General features: G+C 39.3%; 1 protein-coding gene across 1 annotated transcript in view; it reads right to left on the reverse strand.

Moving 5' to 3' along the window:
* The window catches only part of POU6F2 (POU class 6 homeobox 2), a gene marked incomplete at both ends in the record, with an annotated part of 470,710 nt that overhangs the window by 366,806 nt on the left and 78,972 nt on the right, over positions 1-24,932 (reverse strand). The window lies entirely within an intron of this gene.

A 24,932-nucleotide genomic window follows, 5' to 3' on the forward strand; every position in this document is an offset into this window, starting at 1 on the left:
AAAGGCTTTCAATGGAATAAAAGAGATTTCTCATGTAAATTCCATCAGCACCCTTAGAAGTTGACTTCGCTGTTCCCAGATTTGGGACTGAAGCTGACCCCGAAGCCAACGAACATGTTAAACCAAACAATACACAGCAAAACAGATGAAAATTGGTTTAAAAAATTTTTTTAAGGAATTGGAAAAATACTTACAAACTGTGTTCAATAATCCCGAAACCCAGAGCATCGTACGCCCCGAGCATGAGAGAAAAAGAAAGCAAAAAAATCACCTCCAAAAAAGGCAAGCCTCCCCCCCTTCCCAATAATTTGAATCTGCTTTATCTTCAGCTCATTAGGAGGGTGTCTTGGGATCAGAAATATTTCCCAAGGAGAGCCAGCTCTTCCATTTGCCAACTAAGATGCATGATACTGTTTGGGCACAAACGCCGGCTGCAGAAGGCAATGGAAAGCAAGAAGTGCCCTTTTTGCGTTATCTGGGAGCTATTTATTGCCAAGTTCATGCCTAAGTGGTTCCTGAGCAGGAAACAGGTGACCAGCAAAGGAGCAGGTGGGGCGGCAGGCTCTCTTGTCCCATCCTTACATTGGTCGCGGTATGCGGTGTTTTTTTTTTTTTTTAATGTATTCATGCCTGAAAAGTGAATTTGATATGACACATGATAATCTATGAAAATGTTAATCAATACAAATAGTTTAAGCTGTCATCAAATGCACTTCTTTAGTCAATACTCATACCACTGAAAACAATGTCACTGTCACCAGGGCTTAATGTGCACAGCACTTAATATTGGACTCTGTGCATCAATGCACTTCTTCTTCAAATACTGTAGGTAAACACATTTTCTCCCTATTTAAGGCTGAGGCACTCAGCACGCATTTAGCTGAGCCGAATCCTCCCTTTTGAATACCTTGATAGGTCCACTGGAGGGCAAAATTAATACTTAATTGAATCTCACAGTCATCAAAATAATCAATACTTTTTTATTATTTATTCTTTACAGTCTGTTGACTGTTTCAAACCTCTGAGGGAATGGTGGAAAGGATTCATGGCTTCGAAACACTGTCATTTAACAAGGTAATTTTCAGTGGGGCATTAGGGGTTGTGAAACATATAATAAAACAAAAATGGTGGCTTATAATAGGAAGAAAGAAAAGAATTATATTTCTGCCATCTAACAAAACAGGATAAATAAAAAAGCAAGTGCAGAGAGAGAGAGAGAGAGAGAGGGAGCAGGAAAGGAGGGGGATGAGGGAGAGAAAGACTGGCTTTTGAAGGGTTTTATCATATCAAGAGCAGAGCCGGGCTTTCATAATGCTGACATTTCTCATCCTGACAATCCTAAACAAGTGGAAAGGATGAGATCGTAGATATCATCTTTCATCACATTCCCCGGCTTAAGAACCAACATGACAGCTCCTCTCCCCTTTACACTGTTAATTACTAAATAAAATACTACTCTCTGTCAGCATCAGATGATTGCAGATAGCAACCACAAACATTTCTCCATTGTTTCCCCCCTCTGGATCGGTGATACCTACCTTGAACTCTTTAGAAAATAAATTAGGCTTGTCTCACCATATTGTAAATATTTGAAATATAATCAATGTCATCAATGTGGTCGATTCATGGTATTGTCAGCCTAAATTTGCTGGTGATAGATTAGCATTTCATTGACTGTGTTTGGTCACTGAGATGGGGAGTGCTTGACTCTCGGGGGTGGAGGAAAGCAGGCGCAGGGGAAAGGAGATGCGAAATTCTCAAATTCTCCCCCAATTTCTTTCCTAGGCAGCTAAGAGAATGTGTTTGGATTCTTCTGAGTCAGTTCCTGGAGCAGGGTGGGGAGGGAAGGGAACATGGCTTTGCCTCCTGCTTTTGGTTAAGTGTACTCCTCACCCAAAGTAAAGAGCCCAGGTTTAAATTCTAGGACATTTTTACTTCACAAAAGGCTGAATACTCAGTCTGTCTAATCTAGAGGAAGGGTGGTGATCTGTGCATTTGAGACACCCTATCTCTGAGGCCACATGGCTCATTTCAACATTTTTTTTTTTTTTTTAAGAAAGCGTTCATGGGAAACTTGTGTTTAGAATGGCATTCAAACCCCAGGATCAACCAAACATGGTATCGGAGAATATCTGGGGAGTCTTCCCCAAAACAAAGAATATTTTCTTTTTGTTTTATCTGTGAATGGTCAAACTGAATCCTGAAGCATGCAGAGGAGCCAAAATGCAGCTGCTAAGTTCAAGTACACTTAAATCTTGAAGGCGTTCAGTCTGGCGGATGTGTGCAAAGCATGTGCTGGCGGATGGTATGTGTTCACTGACCATTAGCTCTTCTTCCTTAAATTACTTTTATGTACCTCATACATGGCTCGGTTCCCAACTAGTGCCTCTTGGGGACTCAAGCTTAGGAAATTCAGGAGTTTGTCAACCAGGTACTCATTTGATTTTTCATCTTACAAAACACTTTATGTTTTCCGTGATGCAGCTGTAGCCCACATCTATATGTGCATGACATGGTTAAACAGCAAACCCCCAGTGAGGCAGAGAGCAGACAGCTTTTAATCACAGCTGCAGCCACTGGGGGGTCCATTTGAAAATGTGTCACAAGCAGTAACCACTGAGTACAGTCATAAGTGATGCGGGAGTGCCTCTTTCAAGCAGCACTCGGCTCAGAAGTCATTCTTCCCCTGCCAAAAGGGAAGGAAGTCCATAAAAATCCTTTCTGCCAGGGCAAAGAAAGGATTTTCCAACAGGCGTCAACATAGGTGCTTGCGGGAATGCAAGAGAGTTGCAATAGTACCATGCACAAGGACCCCTGCAGCAGCCTGTGGGAACGGAAATAGCTAGGAGAGGCAAAAAATAGAAGCGGCGAAGACGTCTTGCTTAAAAATCAGAAACTGTCATGACTGCAGGCGAAGAAGCTGGGACTTCTCAGCAATTCTTTTATCAGCCCTGATAGAGAAAAAATGACTGATTCAATATGGAGGAGTGGCGAGTAGGTGTAAGAACAGGACATGCTGGGTGCCAGTAGAAGCCAATCCATGACGACTCATGAGGCTCGTCCAATACCCAAGAGCCAGATGCTGAGAGAAGAAGAAGCAGGAGAAGTGGCTTTCATGAGCAAAATCTGAACAAGAAGTTTCGTCATGTCCTACAATGAAAGGACTGTGATCAACATCACACCCACCCAGCGATGACTGAAATTCCAGCACTGTCAAAGAACAAAAATTGGTCCCATGTCTCAAAGGAAGAGAAGTACTTCAGATGTATGTAACGTCACCCAAACTGTGCAAGGCACTAGTCCCCCTTTGAGGGACACAGGTCTGAGACTCAGCAAAGCCAAGGGACTTGTCCCAACACAACTCGTGAGTGGTGACGCAATATTTTGAACTTCAGTAGATTCATCTTTTAATACTGCCCAGTAGGCACTGGATGAAAAACTAAGGCTCATAAATTCAGTAACTCATGGGGTGTCCCAGAACTTGAATTATGAACCCTGAAGGGCATTAAGCCCTGGATAACTGATTCCCAGAGCATGTTGTGTGTAGTGTCTTCCTCCCTGCAGACTCTAAGAACAAAACACTTCTCTGTCCAGCACTGCTCGGGTGAAATCTATGGGATGATACAGTGTAGTAGACAGGACATCAGATAGTGTCAAACATCCAGGCTTGCATTCAGGTTCATGGTCTACAGAAACTTAGCAAATCATTTGACTACAGATACCCTCAATTCTCTCATCTGGAAAATGAAAAGATTGGAATAAAACAGCATTTCCCAAAGTGCATTCCCCAGGATATTTGTCCCCCAAAATATTCTACTTAAAAGAGTTTTGCAATCATACCCGCATGGAAAATGCAACAGACGAGCCTTCCAGGAAAGAAGCCGATTCAGCTCTGCTTAACCCCGGCATTTCCCCGAATCATCTGACTGCGGAAGGACCTCTCCTTGTAATCTCCGTTGCATTGTCCACTGGATCTGGTGCCTCTTGGAACTCATTTTAGAGTTTCTCCTAAATTTACATTCACGTTACTGCTAATGTAAACTAGAGCTCTAACTATCAATGATGCTGCAATAATTACCTGGAAGCCTTCAGCAAGTACACATCTGCCCGGTGCTTCCCACTCTTTGATAACTTTTACTTACGGCTCATTTCTATATGGTCACATACAACTTAGCATATACTAACTGTGTATATTCTCACTGTATACTAATTCCTAATGTCTTTTAATATAAATTTTAAATACAGATGTCCCTGTGAGCTCAGGTCATGATTCAAGGTCATGAGATTGAGCCCCACGTCCAGCTCTGTGCCCAGCATGGGGTCTGCTTGAGATTCCCTTCTCCCTTTGCCCCTCCCCCACTTGCACACATGCTCTCTGTCTCTCAAAATAAAAACAATTTTCTTAATTAAAAAAAAAGATATCCCTGTGTATTTCCGTTGTAATCCCCCCTTTATCTGAAGAGCAGATATAGGGCACTGTATGAAGGAAGAGAATTCAGTCTGGGCTTTCACTCAGCTGTCAACAATAACCCCCCAGTAAACAAAGAGATAATTCAGCTAAAGGCCTGCAATAATTTAGCCAACAGAGTTTTTGTAAGCAGAATCATTCTCATTTGACAGTCAGAGAAACTTAAGATAGCGAGATGATTAACTCAGCAAAGCATCCGTGTCCAGTGGCACCCACGTGATGGAAATAGCCACCCCCGTCTAAACTGAGCTTGAACTGGGTCCAGCATATTTTTATGTACATACAAACCAACTATGAAGCAGGCAATCAGAAGGTTTTGAGGGTAATGTAAATAAGACAGGCAGGTTTCACAAATCTGAGGAAACAACTCATTTGTTTGCAAAGTGCCAAAGTATGGTGAAGTGATGCTCAACGGATCTATTTCTAGAATTCAATAGAAAAATTATATCCATTATAAAGAAAAAAAAGTATCAGGCCTTCCCCCACCCTCTTAGAAGACCACATTTCAATTTAGGAAAAAAGGTCAATGCATTTACCTACAGCCCATTTAAGATGCAAAGACAGCTCCATATTTTGTATTTAATTTCTCCCGCTGAGAAGAGGTAAAATCAAAATCACAGATAATTAAGAGGATAAAACCAGGTTTTAGTGGGTTTTGGGAAAGAAAACTTCAAGTGTGAATTTTGTTACCTTGGTCATGAAGTAAAACAGTTTTATCTTTCTTTTACCAATTACTAAATATTATTAAGTCAGTTGGTTCTCATTATAATAGTTAACGCACTGAAGAATCGTTCCCTCGAAAGTTACAAGGCATTTCTATTTTTTTTTACCATGCAATATTTCCTCTTTTTAATAATAATTTGTAAAGACATTCTATTTTACTTTTAGAAATAAGACCATTGTTTATTTTTATATTTTTTCTACTGTTGTAAGTATATATATTTATTGTTGAAAATTCTGAAAATTAGTAACGATCAAAACACTAAAAATACCGTAAATTCACCCACCGCCACGTCTTTCATTTTAAATGTCACTTTCTAAACTGTGAACAAAAATTGTTTTGAAGAAAGCAGAAAAACCCACGTTTTTAACAAATACTTAATAGATTAAAATTTACATTATAATAAATTTAATTACAAAGCTTACACAAACACACTCTTGTTCATCTCACAATAGATTTTCACAGTGAAATGTTGATACCAACCTGGATTTCTGTCTTCAGCCCAAGGTTCCCAACTGTTATCTATCTCCCCCACCTCTCCACCTCCCAGTGTGGTTGGGATATTATTGGACCCCATCCCAAAAGAAACAAGCTGAGTATTCTGGGCAAATCAAGCAGGCATTCAAACTTCAAAAGAAAGGCTGGGTTTGAGGGTAAATCACTAAGGAGATTTCCCAAGAACTCATGGATGTTCTCTGGTTTTGCATCAAGCACCTGCATGACCACGAGTGAGTCACTATGTCTGCATCTTTGTTTCCATACCAACGGGGCTTTCTATTCTCAAGGGGGACCCTGCGAGACTTGAGTGAGGTGATGCACAGATAATGCACATGAATATGGTTAGAAAGATAGATGTATTGCACAGAAACACCACCTTCCATCACACCACTTCCCGCATTGATGCATCCAACGGACCATGTGTCCAGCTGGACCAGAAGTCTACGCCGTGGTGGATGCTGTGGTGTGCCTCCCAGAACCCCCTTCACCACCAGCACACTCAGCTGCCACGAGTGCTGGCTGAGATGGCTCACAGCTGAGTCCTCCCTCAGGACTTGCCTTCGCCCGAAGGCAGCTGCCTCTCCAAGGTCATGTCCCTTCCTCGGGAGGCAGCCTCCATTTTGTTGTGTGGCCTGCAAAGCTGAAAATATTTACTCTCTGTCTCCTGACAGGAAAGGTTTTCTGACCCCTGAGCTCCACCCTAGCTTCAGTCAGTTGCCTTAACCAACGTTCCTGCTCTGGGAGCTACCATTTCCTCAGAAAGGCCCTACCTCAGGCTCGGATACCATCCAAATTCCGTTACCTCCATTCACCGTCCACCACTCGCTCACCTGCATTTTGCTGATTTGTATAACTGATATCAAGTTTCGTGAGATTAGGATCTTATTGACCAGCCTTACTGGAAGCTAGAAATGGGTTTTCATTTAGTTAGTTGCATTCAAGATATATGCCCTAGCTAAAATATTTTAGGGACATTCCCCTCCCTTGAGCGGAATCAGAGGATATTAAGAACCTAGCAAGTCCTGTTGCTTCAGTGTTTCGGGCTAAAGCCTAAACTGTCCCACATCCAGTCTATGGTTCGCAGAGTTCTAGCTGCCTGATCCTGTGAGAGCAACAGAACTTGCTTCTAAAATCTTGCCTTATCTGCCTTAAGAGAACTTCCATCCATGCTGTGCTAGGTTCACCTAAAACGACAGATGGTTATAACTTCTTCAAGCTTTCAGAGAGGTTGAACGAACAATTTGGGGATTATCTGCTAATAAAAGCGTGCTCAATAAAAGTCTGTATGTATGGCAATATCTGGCCTCAGAGCTTATTTTCATTCTAAGCAGGTGGCAAGGCTTTGGGGACATAGCAAGCCCTCATCCACCCGTAACCATGACCGACTACCATTATCCACCAGAAAGAACCCAACAGCTATGTGTAAGAAGTGTACTCTAGGCCATTTGCAACACAACCCACCTTACTGGATATTGATCCCCAATTAGAGGAATGTTGTCTTAGGGGCAGGCAAGTCATTACAGAGTGAAATGGGGTCCCCTCTTCAGAAGATGGTCTAGGCAAATTAGACTCTTTGCTGCCCAATCCCCAACACTCTCGCAGGTTTTTTTTGTTTTGTTTTGTTTTTAATTTTATTTATTTATTTATTTGAGAGAGAAAGATGACAAGTAGGCAGAGAGGCAGGCAGAGAGAGAGGGAGAAGCAGGCTCCCCGCTGAGCAGAGAGCCTGATGCGGGGCTCGATCCCAGAACCCTGAGATCATGACCTGGGCCGAAGGCAGAGGCGCCCCATCTCGCAGGTTTATTTAGTTAAGGTAGATGGCTGCAATCATGTTGAAAGAAAATATAAGACTGCAAAATATCTGATTTGCCTGGATGTCAGAAGATGGTATTTAATTTAAATGTACATATGGGCAGAGTCAAAGCATCTCTTGTATTTTTGTGGAACCTCAAATAAGCAACCTCCTCCTCCCCTGTTAATCACCACCCAGGGGCTCTATTTTTCTCCTAGCCCCACCTCCTTTTCACTATGCTTATACTTCTGTTGACCAGTGTTAACCATCAACACATTTATGAGGACTCCAATTAAAGATGACAGTATTAGACATGGAACTACATCTAAACAGAAACAAGCAAATAAACAAAACAGCTCATCAGTACCAACCTCTAAGTTGGAATAACAACATAACAATCAGTCAAATGGGAGTCTGTGAGTTCTGGACTTCTGGAGTGCACTCAAGACACAAATCTAGATCATCACCTTGAACCTCTATAGCTCTGAGTTCTTTTGGCCCCAAGAGGTTAAAATGATGGTGTGGTTGATGCTGCATGTATACTTACTTATCTGGGAAAAAAGGGAGACACTGTTATTGATAACTTAATAACACCATCAATTCCATTTCTGCTGCTTTGCAAAAAAGCATCAATAAAAGTTCAATTCACGCTCATCGAGATCTGGTCTTTTGGTAATGGTGTTACGTAGCGGTATTGACATCGCATATGCACACCCCCTATCCACACATTCTTCATAATCTGATGGGTTTCAAATAGGTATCAGGATTGAATCAGAATACAACTGAGATTAAAGCAGACTGGCATTTAGTGGTTTAAATGTACAAAGAGAAAACAACCAATCTCCATCCTAAAAATGCTTTTTTTCTGGAGGAACTCACTATATATAATCTCAAACATTTACAATCTTCTGCAGAAGTGGATTATGCGGTAAGTTCACAGAATGGAAAGACCTAGCCTCTAGTTTCAGAGTTTGCAAACTGAGCACTGAACTGAGAAGCCCTAAGGTTTTAGGGAGGGGCCTCCAGGGCCTCCAAGGGAGACAAGGGAGGACCAAAGCGTCCACTCCAAGCCTTTAACCACCATATTGGCTCCTCTCATCCATTTTGGGTGCAGTTTCCAATATACTTGGAGAAAGGGTCTCATAGTTCTGCCCATCTTAACCTATTTGTGATGTATCACAGACGCAGTAAAATCATGACAGTTTTCCATTGGTTAATCACTTCCTTTTCTAGAATACTTAAGCCTTTGCCTTAAGCTGAGATGCTTGAGTTTTTTGTAGGTAAGTATGTCTCAGAGTTTTGAATATTGTGTCTGATACAAAATAGGCCTTTAATAAATGTGTTTGGATTGATTGATAGGTTGATTGATGACTGATTAATGACTGTAAGGAAGGCAGACAGGAAGGAAGGGAAGTGTACGTGTGTACACAAATGTGCACACATATACACACTGACCTGTATCCAGCTTCCAAATGTGAGTTTGGTCTTGTGCACTGTGTTACTTTGTTTTACCATAGGACAAAATGGAAGAATTTAATATGGACACTGAAAAGGAATAAGAAAGGTTTTTTTTCCCCCTAGGACTGAGGTTGAACAGAAGAAAAGCTACCACTGGCAGGGGAGATAAGCTCTCCCAAGCAAGGCACCAATGCTGGAGCTTGGGGTGACCCCAGATGAGCCCACCCCTCCCCCCAACCCAAGCCTGGGCCTCCTAGCTCTGTCATGTCCTTTGTTCACCCCACAAGAATCCCCAACTCACCAAGGGGAGCCTAACACTGTTCCTACACAATTAGCTCTCGTGTCATTCAGGGGCAAGTGTCGCCAAACCCTCAGAGCATATTAGAAAGAGGATTTTATTACAAATGCTCTAACTCCATCATTTTTCTCAGAGGCAAATACTCACTTAAATGAATAATACATTAAATACGGGGATCCAGCTCATTCTGTTCTTCCATCACGAATGGCAAAGGACGCACAGTTGGGGCAAAAAACTTTTGATTCAAAAAATAGCCCAGTTCCCTATAGTTTCAAATTTCCATAAATAAATAGAAAAATCCATTCTGCCCCCTGCTGACAGACTAACATTCCTAAAAAATACAGCTCTGAAACCTGACAGTCTCACAGTACCTTCGGAGTTGGGTCAAAATTCCTGCTTAGCGCCCCAGACCCTCCACACTCAGCCGGGGTATAGCTTTCCTCTGGTGGTGGCATGTGGGTAGGCACCGCTTGGCCAAAGAATGCATCAGCCACGTCTTTCTAAGCACTGTAAACATACTGGGATGGTTTTCCCGCAGGTGATACAATGTCAGCTGACCACCTGGTCTACCCCACACAGACGCCCTTGCTCTGGCCCATAGTGGGCGGTGGTGGTCAGCCTCACCGGCACCTTGCAAGTCCCCAAGCCAGCACTGGCCACTGGGTCCAAAAGCCTGTGCTAGCACCAGGGTCACTTCCTACTCACCGAGGAACCTGGGGCAAGGGTCGTAACATATCTTTCTGCACAGTTTCCCTGGAAGGAAAGGGGAATAATAACACATGCCTCGCAAGATAGGTTTGCGTCTAAATAATCCACAGAAAGTGCTTACAGTAGACCCCGTTGCATAGTTATAATCAGAGATGTATATACTGTTCTCTGTCTAGCAACTGTCCTGACAAAGAATGAGTGCGTGTGCATTTTATTACGGAGAAACTCCTTCGTCTTCAGCACATTTTCAAAGGGATTCATGATCCATCTGCCAATCCCCCCCACCTCCCACCCAAATCAGGAGGGAGCCAAAGTTGACAAGTAGGGGCCTGCCCCTACGTACATCCTCCCTTTCCAAATTTTAGGGCAGTGCTTGGCACATACTAAGTCCCCGCTAAATATTCATTGATCTTATTTAAGAAAACAAAAATAAGGATCAATACCTATAAATGATGGAAGAAAGGTCAAAACACAGATTTCTGAAAACTAAATTACTTTGACATCTTTTGAGAAGGAATTTATAAATCTTAAGCCCTTGTTATTTTAAGAAAGAAGTATCGGTCCGCCGGCTGTAAATCCTATAGAACTGGATCCTTGAATTAAAATAGTCCCTGGCTTTTATTTTTTCAGGGTTCAAGGTTCCTGTATCTGTGGTCTCTAAAGAAACCCTTCTATTTCTGTCCAAAGGGCCATAGCCTAATTGATTTCGCTAATATGTGTTTTGCTTTCCTTTCTTCTCAGACTGCAGCAGCCAGCGCCTGGACGGGAATAATGTGGGTTGTGATGTTTGCTACGACGTCCTCCCGTCCTTTGGAGCAATCCGGGCAGCTCTCTCGGCCAACACCAGCTCCTCCGGAGTTTTCCTCCCATTTTCCGTCCTGGGTCTGCACAGGGCTGGCCTAGCCCAGCTGCTCCCTTTCCCTCCCTCTCTTGTAATCCACTTGCCTTTAATATTCCAAGGGTGACCCTTGACTGTCCTTTGAATGCCGCTCCAATTCAAAGGCTTCTGAGCTTTTAAAAGGAGCAGAGATAACATAATTCCAAGGAGCTGGGGGTGGGGAGGGAGGGAGAATGTGATTGGAAAGATTAGCTAAATGTTCCCCTTCCTGAGGATTTGGGCTCTCACAAATACGTGAACTGGGAGGTTGGTTTTTAGGGGTTCTCCCCACACCATCAGCTATCTTATTAACCACTATTAAAAATATTTTGTTTCCAACCCAAACTATAAAAAGAGACTTAGCTAAATATTTCTTTGAATCTCAGGTCTTCGAAATCGAGGGCGACTTTAAAACAAGGCTGGCTTTTATTAATATTTATTTATGTCCTCTTTAGTTTGCATGATTGGGGCGATGGTTCTGAATCAGGGTCTACTAAGACAAGACGGATGCAGCTCGAGAAATATTTTATTGACAATTCATCATGTGCGAAGTGTTGTGCTGGGGACTATGGGGAATGAAAGTATCAAGAAATATTTGCTACCATCAAAAATCCCACCATCTAGTAGACACCAGTAAAGGAAAGAGTAACGGTATTCAGCGTCTTCTGAGTTTAGTAGACTTGCTTTCACAGACGTAAAGTTTTCCTGGCATCCTCATGCTCCCGTTCTGTAAAACACCAATGTATACGCAGCAGGTGGAGCACGCGTGCGCACATGCGCACACAACATCCTTTCTTTGAAGCACTGTTTTACGGATGCTAATGAATACACATGCTATTCCGCCCGGGGTCTTCAACTGGCCTTTTCTGGACCTCATTCCTTATTTTAGGGAGCTAACTGGGAACTGATGACTTCCACAAAAAAAAAAAATAAGGTATCAATACAGCCAAATGCAGGATCACTGACAATGAGGGCCTGCCCCTATGGTATAGATGAGCATCTGAGTTACTACTGTGTGTCACCGAGTATTTTTAAAGAATCTCTTCCCTAATATCCTCAAGTACCTAGAGTATTAAGAATAGGTAACACGGTTGTCAGAGGAAAACAGATCTATCTTGACAAATCAGTAAGGCGCACTCACTATATATATATATACATACACACACACATATATATGGACACGCACATATATATAATATACAATATATGTAGACGTTATGTATATAATATATATACTATAGATGGGCTACGGTCTTTATAAACAATTGGCTCTTTTCAGTGGCTTTGGAAGCCTTCTTTTTTCCCTATTCTAAACCCATTGTCATGAATTTGCTTAGACAAATCCTCGATAGACTGAAAATAGACAATTTCAACTCAGTGCTGTCTGACTTATCCCAAATCTGATGGGTAAGTGGGTCTACTCCAATGACATCCATGTACCAGGGCCCCAAGAAGGCTCACTCATCCATGGCTAGAATGTAGTGTCATTACACAGTCCTTTCTCCTTCTGCTCCACTGACCTTCTGTATTCTTCCTCTACATGCCCATGCCTTTGGCCTAAAAAGTTTTCTGTCTCCTGCACAAAACAAATGAGACATGGATTGTTGCCAGGTTCGCTTACTTCTTAACTTCCAGCTATGGGACCCATGTCTCTATTTCCCTGCTGGGCAGCCCTGTAGGATCTGGGGTCCACCTCTAAGGCTGGCCCTGGCTTTCAGATCTTTCGGGGTCTGCTTGTGGGAGCTCATTTCCTTGGTATGTCAAGCAAACCTGCAGAGTACTCCCTTAAAAAGAAATCAGCAAGAAATCATCTTACTGGTCAAAAACAAGCAGAAAAGTAAATTCAAATGAGCACTGAAATAAGCTGGGAAACCAATTTCGAGTTTTTTTCAATACAAAAATAGAGTCAATTAGGATCAGTTTTTAATAATTGAATACATTTGGTTTTGATCCGATGGAAAACGGTTTGCTTTGTTGTTGCGTGAGAATTATGGGAGATTTTTTTTCCTCCCCATTTAACTTTGATATGGGGGAGTGTTTTTAAATGCTAGTTATTCATTTATTTGACAAATATGTATTGAGGGAGTATTGCCTGCCATGCCATTCACTCTTCAAGGTACTGGGCGCAAATCACGGAACGAGACAGATCACATGCAGACCCTCGTGCACTGAAATGAGCTTGGGAGATGGACAAACACCGTTGAGGCGGTACCACTGTGCTGGGGAGTGGGAAGTGTTATAAGCGGAGATAAAGCAGGGTCAAGTGTGCAGAGGAATGTGGGTGTGTAACTCACAAAAGAGGAGAGAGGTCACACACATAAGGGAGCGAGGGGAGGCTCTGGAACATCATAAGGGGATAGTGAGAAAACGGCCCTGGTCTGGGAGTCCGCTTGGTGGTCTCCAGAGATCAGGAGGTTAAGGTGGCTGAGGGCAGGAGGGTGGGTGTGGTTGGAGGTGAGGCCAGAGAAGCAGGTGCCTGGGAAGTAGCCAAGGGCAAGATCAGGTGGGGTCTTCTGGGCTACTGTGGGGACCTGGGATTTAATTCCCAACATGAGGAGAAACCATTTGGGAATGGGAAACTATTCCTAGCATGAGGGGAGACCAAGATGTGACAGCATCTGGTTCACCTTTCAAAAGGCTGCTTTATGGGGGAGACATGAAGGAAGCATGGAGGGATAGACCTTGTCGTTTGGGTACTAGATTAAAAACAAAAAACAATTTAACAACTTCACTGAGCTATAATTGATATTTTTAAAGCTGCACATATTCAACGTATGCAATTTGTGAGTTTGAACATATGCATACCCAATATGCGTACCTGTGTGAACCCAACCCCACAATATAGGTAATAAACCCATCCATCACCTCCCGAAGTTTCTTTGCGGCCCCTTTTCCAGACAAAGTTTTCGTTAAAAAATAAAGGATTGCAGAAGGCTCAAATCTTACAAAAACCCAAATTTAAGCCACATTTTTTTCTCACTACCTTTTCACACAGCCTTTCTGTCAACTTAATTTCTTTTGAAAAATTTATCAAATGAACTGTCTCTCAGCTTTAGCTGCTTTGGTAGAACCTGTACTAGCTGTCTGCTTGCTCACCTGTGAGGCCTGATGGGATTGTTACCGAAGTGCCCTGGGCAGGAGTGGGCAGGTGCAGCCAGGAGTGGTCAGGTGAGGAAGGCGGGAGTCCCCAACATCACTGAGTCTGTCCTTGTGAACACTCGACTAGATAGACCCCAATGCAGTTTTAGAAAAGTGACTTTAACCTCTCTGAGTAGTTCTTTCATCTAAAATAATATCTGTCACTTCCCAGTGGGGCTTAAGGATGATACATGGAAAAAGACCATCACCTACAGGAGTCTCCCGGCATTAAGGCCCCTCCCAAGCCTGGGAACGGTTTTGGAAGCAAGTTCTTGTGGTCACTTGGGTTCTCTGATCTCCACAGGATAAAAAGCACCCTTTTCAACTGTTAATAGCTTACGGACTTCAGTTTGGAAATTTCTGCTCCTCAAGTCGTCTTCCTAAGGCAGCTTTGGGTTCTGTGGTGGCACTTGGAAGAAGCTAATGCCTTTCTAGCCTCCTCTCCAGTCTACGCCATCTCTCTGTTGCCATCCACTCTGGGATGGGCCGTGTCGCTGAGGTTCTGTGTGATTCAGGGCAAGGGCTTTGTCCCACTCTCCGCAACCCCCAACTGTGAGTGTCACATCCTGGGGATCAGACCCAGCTGAGGCGGGTCGCAGGGTTAGGTTCCTGGACCCTTCCTCGCACCTGCCAATCAGTATTGCAGAGGGAGGAGCTCAGGAATCTACACTTTTTACACGTTCCTCAGGAAACTCTTCAGAACATTTACATGCGAGAACTCCCAACATAACGGCTATCCTAAGGACCCAGATGGAAAGCGGAAAGCATCACCAAGTGTCCCCAGCTTTTCAGAAGGAAGCATGCCATAGCATTACCCAGATTCATAACTTTGACATTGGAGAAACCCTCTATAAATGTCCTCTGAGTCATACAATTTGAGGTCTTGAACTGTTTATTTCATATTCTCGCTATTTCAGATTTTATCTTTTATCCTTTGAAAATTGTCGTTCATTTTGACAGTTATATTTTGAGCTCCACTTTTTTCATTCATTTCTACCTTGACTTTTAGTTTACAATTATGTAATGCATTGTAGGAGTTTTTGAAAATTATCTCTATATATTATATATATATATATGCATAATATGTGTATATGCACACACATACATAGTATGTCTGTATACAATTTTTGTCATCTTTGTTCATGCTTTTAGATCCACATCGCATATACAAGTTAGTGTCCTGCTTTTGTAATTCCCTTTTTCCTTCAAGAAATATTTATTGCAGACCTAACTCGCGCTACCAGCTGACAGACAGTGAGCCAGCTGGACACTATATTCGCCTTCAGAAATATTATTATTATATAGAAACCATGTTCTCAAAATTCAACATTATCCAAAATTGTGATCTCAAATAGCTAAATAGTTTTTACTGATGGATGTGCCATGATTTATTTAATTATTTTCTAACTGCAAAGTATTCTGGGTTGTGGTCTTTGAAATGGGATCCCTGCGCACTGGGAACTAGGCAAAACAATGGAATAAGTAAGGCGCAGGAAGAAAGTATTAAAATTTCGATTTTTATTTCAACTTTTTCAGTTCTATTTGGGGTATGTTTTTAAGTGGTAAAAATAAGTGGTACAAAAACCCATAAACAAATAAACTTACATATATTAGGAGTATATGGCAAAAATTATTTTCATCAATAAAGCTGAGTTATCACGAAACCTTGGAGTCCCTTGATTTAAGATGTGTCCAATTATTCCAACAAAAATAAAATTTTGACAGTTTTAAATATATTCTCAGGAGTGAAATTACAGGTAAAAGAGTGTGGCCCATTGCCAAATTGCTTTCAAGGTCAGTTGGTGGGAAATTTATGCTCCCAGTGTATGAGGAAGCTTCTCTTTTATATTATATATATATTTTAATTTTTTCTAATTTATTAGATGGAAACTGGCATTTTATTAATGTTTTAATTTGCATCTCATTAGCAAGGTTAAATTTTTCAAGTTTATTAGCTAATTAAGTTTCTTCTTTCATAAATTACTCACATCCTTTACCTGTCTTTCTGTTAGGGTCTAAGTATTTTCCACATTGAACTTTCTATAGATACAGAGTACAAGAAAGAATGGCTGACACTTACTTTGCTCTAAGTATATACTTTATTTCTAGCCCTCTCAACAAACAAGAGTGTTATTATCCCTGTTTCACTGATGATGAAATTGAGATGAATGAAGTTAAATAACATGTAATTTGGCAGTCTTCTTGATTCCAAGCTGTAAGAATTCCAAATATTTTTTCTAGAATTTGTTATTTCCCTGTGACTTTTTTGATGTTGATTTTTTAAGAAAGATTTAAAGGATTCTTATCCAGTCATATTTATCAATTCTTTCCCTTATGCCCTATTCTATTGCTTTTATGATGAGAAATCATCCATGAGAAGGCATATTCACCAATATTTTTTATTTTCTATGATTTTTAGTTTCAGTGTAAGTCTAGAATCTGTCTGGAATTTGTGTGAGCATATGGCATTAACTGAAAATGTTAAATTTCGCCAAATAGAACATTTTTAGATCACAATTGAGTAACCCATTTGCATATTATGCTTTCTTTTTCTTTTAATCAAAAACCAAGTTCTAATGGAATCTACTGGAACATTCTAATAGAACTTAGGCCTGGTTTTGTACAATACATATGTGTGACCACACATAATACCATATGTATGTATTAAGCATAAAAATATATACCATATATAATATATACATTTTAGAAATTATATTAAGATATATTTATATTTATACATAATTGTATGTGTATTATATATTATGTTATATATATATAAAAGCAAAAATCCTCTGTACTCTATTCTTCTTTCTCAAAAATTTCTGCATATTCTTAGCTGTTTATTTTCCAGGAGAAATTTAGAATCACTTTTGTCACATCCGAAAATTTAAAAAAAGAGAAATAAATGTCATCTTTATAATACTCAGTGTCATCACCAAGAAATGTCCTTTTTCTTCGTTTATTTAAATTGTCTTTTATTATTATCAGTCATGTGTGGGTTTTTTTCATATTTATTACAGACATTTTCATCTAAAATTTTCCAAATATTTTGTTTTGTTCCTGTTTTGAATAAAATCGATTTCTCTGTCTATAACAAAGTTTTGTATATGGTTACTGCTCTTATATAGAAAATCTGAAGAGTCAGCAGTTGACTTTATCTTATTTTTATCCCCTAGTATTTCTTGTCTTGACTCCTACTTTTTGTTTTTTAAATTTTACTAATAAACATTTGCTTTTCCCTGCTTTTACCATTTTTATAATATTTTATTTTAGTTGTGCTTCCTGTTACTAAGATGTTTGGATTTTTTAATTTTTAATTTTTTTTTTTTAGTATTTTATTTATTTGTTTGACAGAGGAGAGGGAGAAGCAGACTCCCCGGTAAGCAGGGAGCCCTGTTGGGGCCTCAGTTCCAGGACTCTGGAATCATGACCTGAACTGAAGGCAGACAGACACTTACCCAACTGAGCCACCCAGGTGCCCCTGTGTATGGATTATTTTTTTAACGATTATTTATTTATTTATTTGGCAGAGAGAGAGACAGCGAGAGAGGAACACAAGCAGGGGGAGTGGGAGAGTGAGAATCAGGCTTCCTGTGGAGAAGGGATCCCGATGCGGAGCTTGATCCCAGGACCTTGGGATCACGACCTGAGCCTGAAGGCAGACGCTAAGGACTGAGCCACCCAGGCGCCCCAATGTCTGTATTTTTTTAATGCAAATTGCAGTTTATATCTCATGGAGAAATTTAAAACATTTATGTTCATTTATCAGTATATTTGGTCTAATTTCAGTTATCTCAGCATTTGTTTTCAGTTATTTATAATTTTATTATTTTTTATTATTTTTATTTCCATTATATTTAATTATTATTATTATTATTTTCCATTTTATTTTAATTTTTTCAGTTACTCTGCCTCTTTATTTGGCTTGTCTGGTTTTTCATTTGTGTGTGTTTGTATTGATCTTTGCTAGAAATTTAAAAGTTTTATATCCTGCTTTTATTCCTTTAAGTGGTCACTATTTAAAAATTTAAAAGTATATACATTAGGTTTTCGTTTTTAACTATCGTAGTTGAGAATATAATGATACCAATAAAGCACCACCTCTCTTTAAGATTTTTTTTAGAGAATGGCTTCATATAGCTATATACAACCACTCAAGTCTTTAACTTAGCATTTTACACCAAATTTACTATTATTATAGAAGCTTTTTGTATTCTGCAACTTTTTCTTTCAATATTATTTTGTCTTTGTATTTAATTTCTTAACTATTAAATATATGGTATTTAATAGTCTACTCTATATGAATTGGGTTCCAAGTTCAATAGCAGCCCAAGTTCAATGGACTCCCTTTTGAGTCATCTTTCATTTGCCTTTTACTAATTTCTAAAAGAAAATTACACACGTGGTATATTGTCCAAGTTCTTATTTATCTGGTAATGTCTTTCCAATGCCTTCCCACATTGAAGATATCTTGACTGAGTAAATTTCTTATACTGCCACTTGAAACTCTACAGAGATTCTTCAAATGTCCCCTGAAATTTGCTTCTAAATGGGAACGTTTGAGACTAACCCAGTTTTGGTTCCTTTGTAAATAACTTTATTTTTGTTTGTTATCACACTCTTATAAAATTATTCTGTTTCTCTTTGTTATTAAAGAAAAAAAAGTCCAAGGCATATCTGGGGTGGGTCTCACCGATTTTCTTAGAACTGAGAGAATCCTCTCAATCTTTATTTCTCAGGGAGTTTTCCACCATTCAGTTTCAAGTTTTACATCATTATGGCAATAACCAATGCTTTAAATTCTTTCCGTCTAGTTTTCAGGAAATCTTAGACGGTTGTCCACTTTCTGTCCTTTATAAATGGTTATCTCTCACCATTTTAAGGTCCTCTGGCTCTGGTTCTGTTTTGCAAGAGTTTTGTTGAGTCTCTCCCTACACACTCACTTAATTTGCCAATGGAAAGCCTACATGTTGATCCTCCAATTTTGTTAACCAAGTGACCTAATACTAATGAGTTTTCTAAAGCCTTCTTCCGATTCGTACCATAAATCACATTCCCAAGCTTGTTTTTATTGAATGTTCATAATAATGTCCTTGCCCCATAGCATCTTTACATAAGTCCAATATTATACTCTTTTTTTCTATTTATCTGTACCTCAAAAGAAAGCTATCCAGGCTATTATTTACTAAGCCAAAAGGTGACGCTGGCCACGTTTCCAAAGTCCACATAAGTGAATCACCGAACCTGTTTCTCAAGATTACGGTAACCAGGAGTTTGCTTACCATACAGCTCCTGGCTCATTTGCAGCATCTTGTAATTCTTCTTCTTTGTGTCGACTCTGTTTGTTTCCCTGCCATGACCATTGTCCCACAAAAGGCTCTATATCTATTCCAGCTCTCTGGAGTATGACTGACACTGGATCTTCTGCTCCCTCTGCTTGACTGTCTGCCCCTCTGATGTCCTACGTGAGAAAGTGCTGTCACTAGCATGTGGGATTCGTGGGCTTCTGCTTCTATCTGCCGCCACTCACTGCCTTCGTGGGCAAACTTCCCATCTCAGGACAGAACGGCCAATTGCCTTCTCCCTTCTACTTTCCATGCTGTTATTTTTGGCAATAATATATGAAAGGGGAAAAAAGAGTGGAGGAAGGTTCACAGTTTGATTCATGTTCAAACTGTCTCAAATGTGATATGCCATGAGAAAAGGGATACCTTTCAAGTTCTTCCATTCAGCAGTTCTCAAAGCGCGGTCAGCAAATCCCCTAGGGTCCCTGAGACTCTTTCAAGGTAGCTGCAGGGTCGAAATTATTTTCATAGTAATGCTGTAATGTTGCAACACTAAATATTTCGTGATAACGTTAGACATTATTTGCCTTTTCACTGAGTTGTCATTCATAATTCATACTCATGATGCAAGAGCAATGGTGGACAAAATTGTTGGAGTCTTGTCGTAAAGCATAATAATGGCACCAAACTACACTTGTAGTATCCATGAACTCACACTAAAATTTAAAAAAAAAAAAGAGGGGTGCTTGGGTGGTTCAGTTGTTGAGCATCTGCCTTTGGCTCCTGTTATAATCCCAGGGTCCGGGGATGGAGCCTCGAATTGTGCTCCCAGCTCAGCAGGGAACCTGCTTCTCCCTCTCCCTTTGCCTTGCTGCTCCCACTGCTTGTGCTTGCTCTCTCTCTATCAAATAAATAAATAAAATCTTTTTAAAAAGCTAATTTTACATAAAAATGTCCTTGATGGAGTAGCAAAAATATTAATATGATTAAACTCCAACCCTTGAACACATTTTTTTTTTTTAAGTACGCATGAAGCACCTTGGCTGCATACCAAAGTATAATGATTGCTTCAAAGAAAAGCACTTGCATGATTATTTGAGTCTTATACTTGAAAGACCAGCAATAGACAAACTATGGTTTTTCAACCTCGGGTATTTGGCAAGCAGACTTGGTGGGGGGAGTGAATGAAATAAGCTTGTCACTTCAAAAAAAAAAAAAAAAAAAAAAAAACAACCAACTGAAGGTACGTGTTTCCAATGAGAAAATTCAAGCACTAAAGAGAAAATTAGAATTTAAGAAACATATCTGCCACCAAAAGTTTAAGAACTGCCCATACTTAAAGCTTCTGATAAAATAAAGTAGTGATATTAATAAATTTTTTATTGTGCAATGAAATGTGTCAACGTTTGAAAAACCTGCCAAACACACTGAATCAGTATTTTCCGGATGACCAATGCATGATGCTGCAATATTATGCATTGGTAAAAGGTCCTTTCCAAGCACAAGACAGATTAATGGATTTTAATGTTAATGAACAAAAATGGTGTTAGTATGGCTTTTGGTACTACATTGTAATGAAGCTTTATGAAACTGCTACTTGTCAGATTTTGGTGTATCAAAGAATAATCACAATTGTCCTAAAAGGCAACTAAAATATTCCTTTCCTTTCCTATCACCTATCTGTGTGACACTTGATGTCTTTGTAAATCTCCAACAAAGGAACATAGTACAATAGAATAAATAGAGAAGCAATGGTCTTCTATAACATTTTTATTAAAGAAAATTATCAAAATGTAAAACTGTCACCCTTCTAAATTATTGTATTTGAAAAATAGAGTTTTTAATAAAAACATCTATGCTGACACCTAACTTTATTATTTAAAATGCATTTACATAAAAATTAAATATATTAATATAATTTTTCAAAATTTCCTCAACTTCTATTTCTAATTTGATAAACATCAATAGGTGTTACCCACATAAATGAAAACTCTTTGCGGCTTTCAGTAATTTGTAAGATTGTAATGAAGTCTTAAGATCAAGCTTTTTGATCTTAAAAAGCTTGATCTTAAGACTTCATTACAATCTTTCTTTCTGCCTCTATGGATTACCTGCTCTAGACATCTTGTATAGAAGGAGTCATTCCCTATGAGACCTTATGAGACCTTTTGTTCCTGGCTTCTTTAACTTAGCACAGTATTAGCAAAGCTTATTCAACTCATAGCATGTGTTAGTATTTCATTTCTTCCTAACGCTGAATACTATTCCATTGTATGAATTATTATCGACTGATGGGTATCTGGGTTGTTCCCATTTTTTTGGGGGGGGGGCTGTCATGAGTAATGTTGCTATAGACACTTGTGTACAAGTTTTTATATACATATGCTTTTAAATCTCTTGGAAATATACCTAAGAGTATAATTATAGGATTATATGGTAAATATATGTTTCACTTTGGAGGCACTGCTACTGTTTTCCACAGCATCTACAACATTTTCTTCTCCCACCAACAATGTATACAGGTTCTGATTTCTCTAGATCTTTTCTAACACTTGTGATTTTCCACGTCTTTTTTTTTTTTTAAGCCATAGGCATCCTAGTGGTATCTCATCGTGGTTCTGAGAAATTGAAAGTGTTTTTATTATTACACCTATGAATGAAATCTGGTCATTCATTTAAACTATTACATGCAAGTCTGTGAAGCTTTTCAATCAGTCTATGATTCTTTTCTTGGTTCTCCTGAGCCTTCTAGAATACATATGCATTTATTTATCTGAGAACTTGGTCTCAAGGATCTTGGCATTGCCTTCTTCTTTAATTAAAAGCTTTGTCTTATCTGTAATATCCCAAAATTCTTCTTGGAGCTTATGGTTTGAGTTTCTATGTGAACACTTAAGAATAACTGGCTCATTCTCTGAAAAGTCATGGAAATGATTATGCTGTTTCACTATTTCCATACTGTTTTGTCAGCTTACCAAAAAGATGCCACACAGAACATTCCAAGAACCTTTGTTTGCTGTGACAGCATCTGTCTGAAAGGTGTGCATTTTTACATTTTTATTTTCTTACTTCTTTGAGACTGTTTCTTACCCTCTCAGGAAATTAAACACTTGACTTTCATAAAAATAAATACGAAAAATAAAATGAAGATTCTGTGTTAGTTTGGAGTCAGGAGCCATGAATACCAAAATTAACAAAACTCCTTTCCGAATTACAAATTACCCACAATTTGAATTTTCATAGATGTTCCTTTCGTCATTCAAATTACACTTAAATGTTAATGGCTATTTGCAACGCCAAACTGATTAAGTAAGTTAACCCCCATACATATCTAATCATATAAAAATATTTAATTTCCCTAAGACTTTGCAAATATTGGGATCATCTAAATCTGTTCCTTGTAATTTCAGTTTTCCATGGTGATAGATTCACTCATCTCCAAATTCTAGTCCTTGAGAACCTGACAAAGACTAAATTCTAGAAACAGGAATGCAGACTGGTGAAATAAGATGATTTCCCAAATTCCAGGGGGAGATACAAAGCAGCTGCAGTGCCTGTGATGGGTGATGAATAGAAATCACTGCAGAAATGCACTCCCACAATGTAGGCACTCTGAGATGTGCAGAAAACTGGTTGGTTCATGCGCCTGTGTCTGGACTACTCCTGATACATAAGTACTCGCCACTAAGAATCTTACACCTTTTCTCTTCTAATTCCACCCTCCCACCCCTCAGTAGCTCCTTTCAACTCTCCCAGTTCATCCATAAGACTTTGGTTGACTCCTAGCACAGAATTCACTAAGATGCTCGTGTATTGCTCTCTGGAAGACCAAATCACATAAAGGAAGTGCAGGTGGTTTAGAGAAGAGCATATATGCTGGAGGATGCTATGCTGCAGGTACATTTAAACAAAGAGCAAATAGACACCATTACTGGCTTTATAGAACGATGAAAAAGTCCAAAAGTTGGAAGAAGAGAAACATTAAATTGAGTCTACCAGACTTTATAGTCTGAGGATCTGCTGGGCACAAGAGGCAGACAGATTCCATTCATTAACCTCACTGGTTATCCAGGAGCTGTGGACAGGAAGACTGCTGGAGACAATACCGATCGTCATCCAGGGTAATAAACCAACATCTAGTGTGAGCCTCCCTATGTGAGGAATAGACTATGTTAGAAAACACTTACCATAAAAAACATCACAAATCACTGGGAAAGGAAAAGAGTTTCAGTGAATGATTTTGGAAAAATGACTACTTGGGGAACTCTCAACTGAAAGTCTCATCTCACATTAAACCTAAAATAAATTCAAAGAGAATAAAAAGTTAAACACAAAAGAGAAAACTAAAATAAAAATACAATAAAATGTGAAAATTAACAAGTCTTAGAATAGGGAACAATTTTCTAATCATAAAGCAGTGAAAAAATAAGAATTAAAAATCACAATATCAATTTACACAAAACTATTGAATTTCTTTGTGTCAAAAACACTCTAAAACAATTATGCAAATGATAGGCTGAGACTGATAACTTCAGCTTGAATAAACTAAAATCACAATCTACCATTTTTTTCAAATTAAAAAAATTAATTATATTTTTGGTTTTAAAATGGAAGTATAAATGTGAGGCTTCCCCAGTTAGCTATTTAAAGGCACAAAAAGTAGTAAGGATAGTGAGGAATAGAAGTCACAAACTCCACCTTCAACAAGATAACGAGACTAAATCCTTTAGCTATAAAGCAGTGGAAGTATAGTGGGGTAAGGAAGGACTTTGAGAGGACAGCCACATCTGCAGAGCTCAGAAAATGCTGTCAAGCACCCTTCTCCAAGATGAAGGGTACATTCTGAGGTCAAAACCAACAATCATTACTTTTTAACAATGGAACTGGGAAACAGGAGCTGACAGAGAAATGAAGCTTTTCTCAATCTTGTTTGATTCCAAAAGGAAAAGAAGAAAAAAAACACACGGACAAGTCATATTTTCAAAAAGCATTCTACTGGTAAGACAGAGTAAGGAAAAATTTTACATTGTCAGCTTGTGAGCAACCCTGCAGTGCCTATTTCAGTTCTCAGTTGACTGCGGAGAAGTAAGGTCTAAAAGAGCACCCCCATATGCACAATCTTGTCACTAAATAAATTTTTGCTCACACAGAACACAGCATTGTCAACCCCTGCCATCACCACCACTGCTCCCAATATACACGTATAGCTTCAATTTTGCTCTAATCCTGAGTTCTAGAAAGTTCTGAGTTCCTACAGTAATAACAAAAAAAGGAACCAAAACTTTATCCATATAAAATTAAAACTAAAAAAAGGATGGGATACCAGCAAAAAAAAAAAAAAAAAAAAAAGGCAAGGAACATATACCAGAAAGCTTCTGTCATGAAAGAGTTTAAAGAACATGTCAAAATATGTTGTTATCCTTTTTTAAACCTAATGGAACAATAACCTATATAAAACAAGAATACAAAGCAGGGATTTAGTAACTCAGGGAAGACATGATAAGACCACAGAGATAAAACATGAGTTGGCAGAGCTCAAGAGAAAAGTAGAAAAACAAAATCACAAAAGTAAAGACAAAACTGAAGCCACACCTGTGAAAACAGATATGCTAAAAATAGAATGGACTGAAAGCCAAGCAAAATTAAATGCAACAAAACAAAAAGTTGTATTTTTTATAAGGTTGGAGAG

Source organism: Martes martes, assembly GCF_963455335.1.
Source record: "Martes martes genome assembly, chromosome: 11".
Lineage (NCBI taxonomy): Eukaryota > Metazoa > Chordata > Mammalia > Carnivora > Mustelidae > Martes > Martes martes.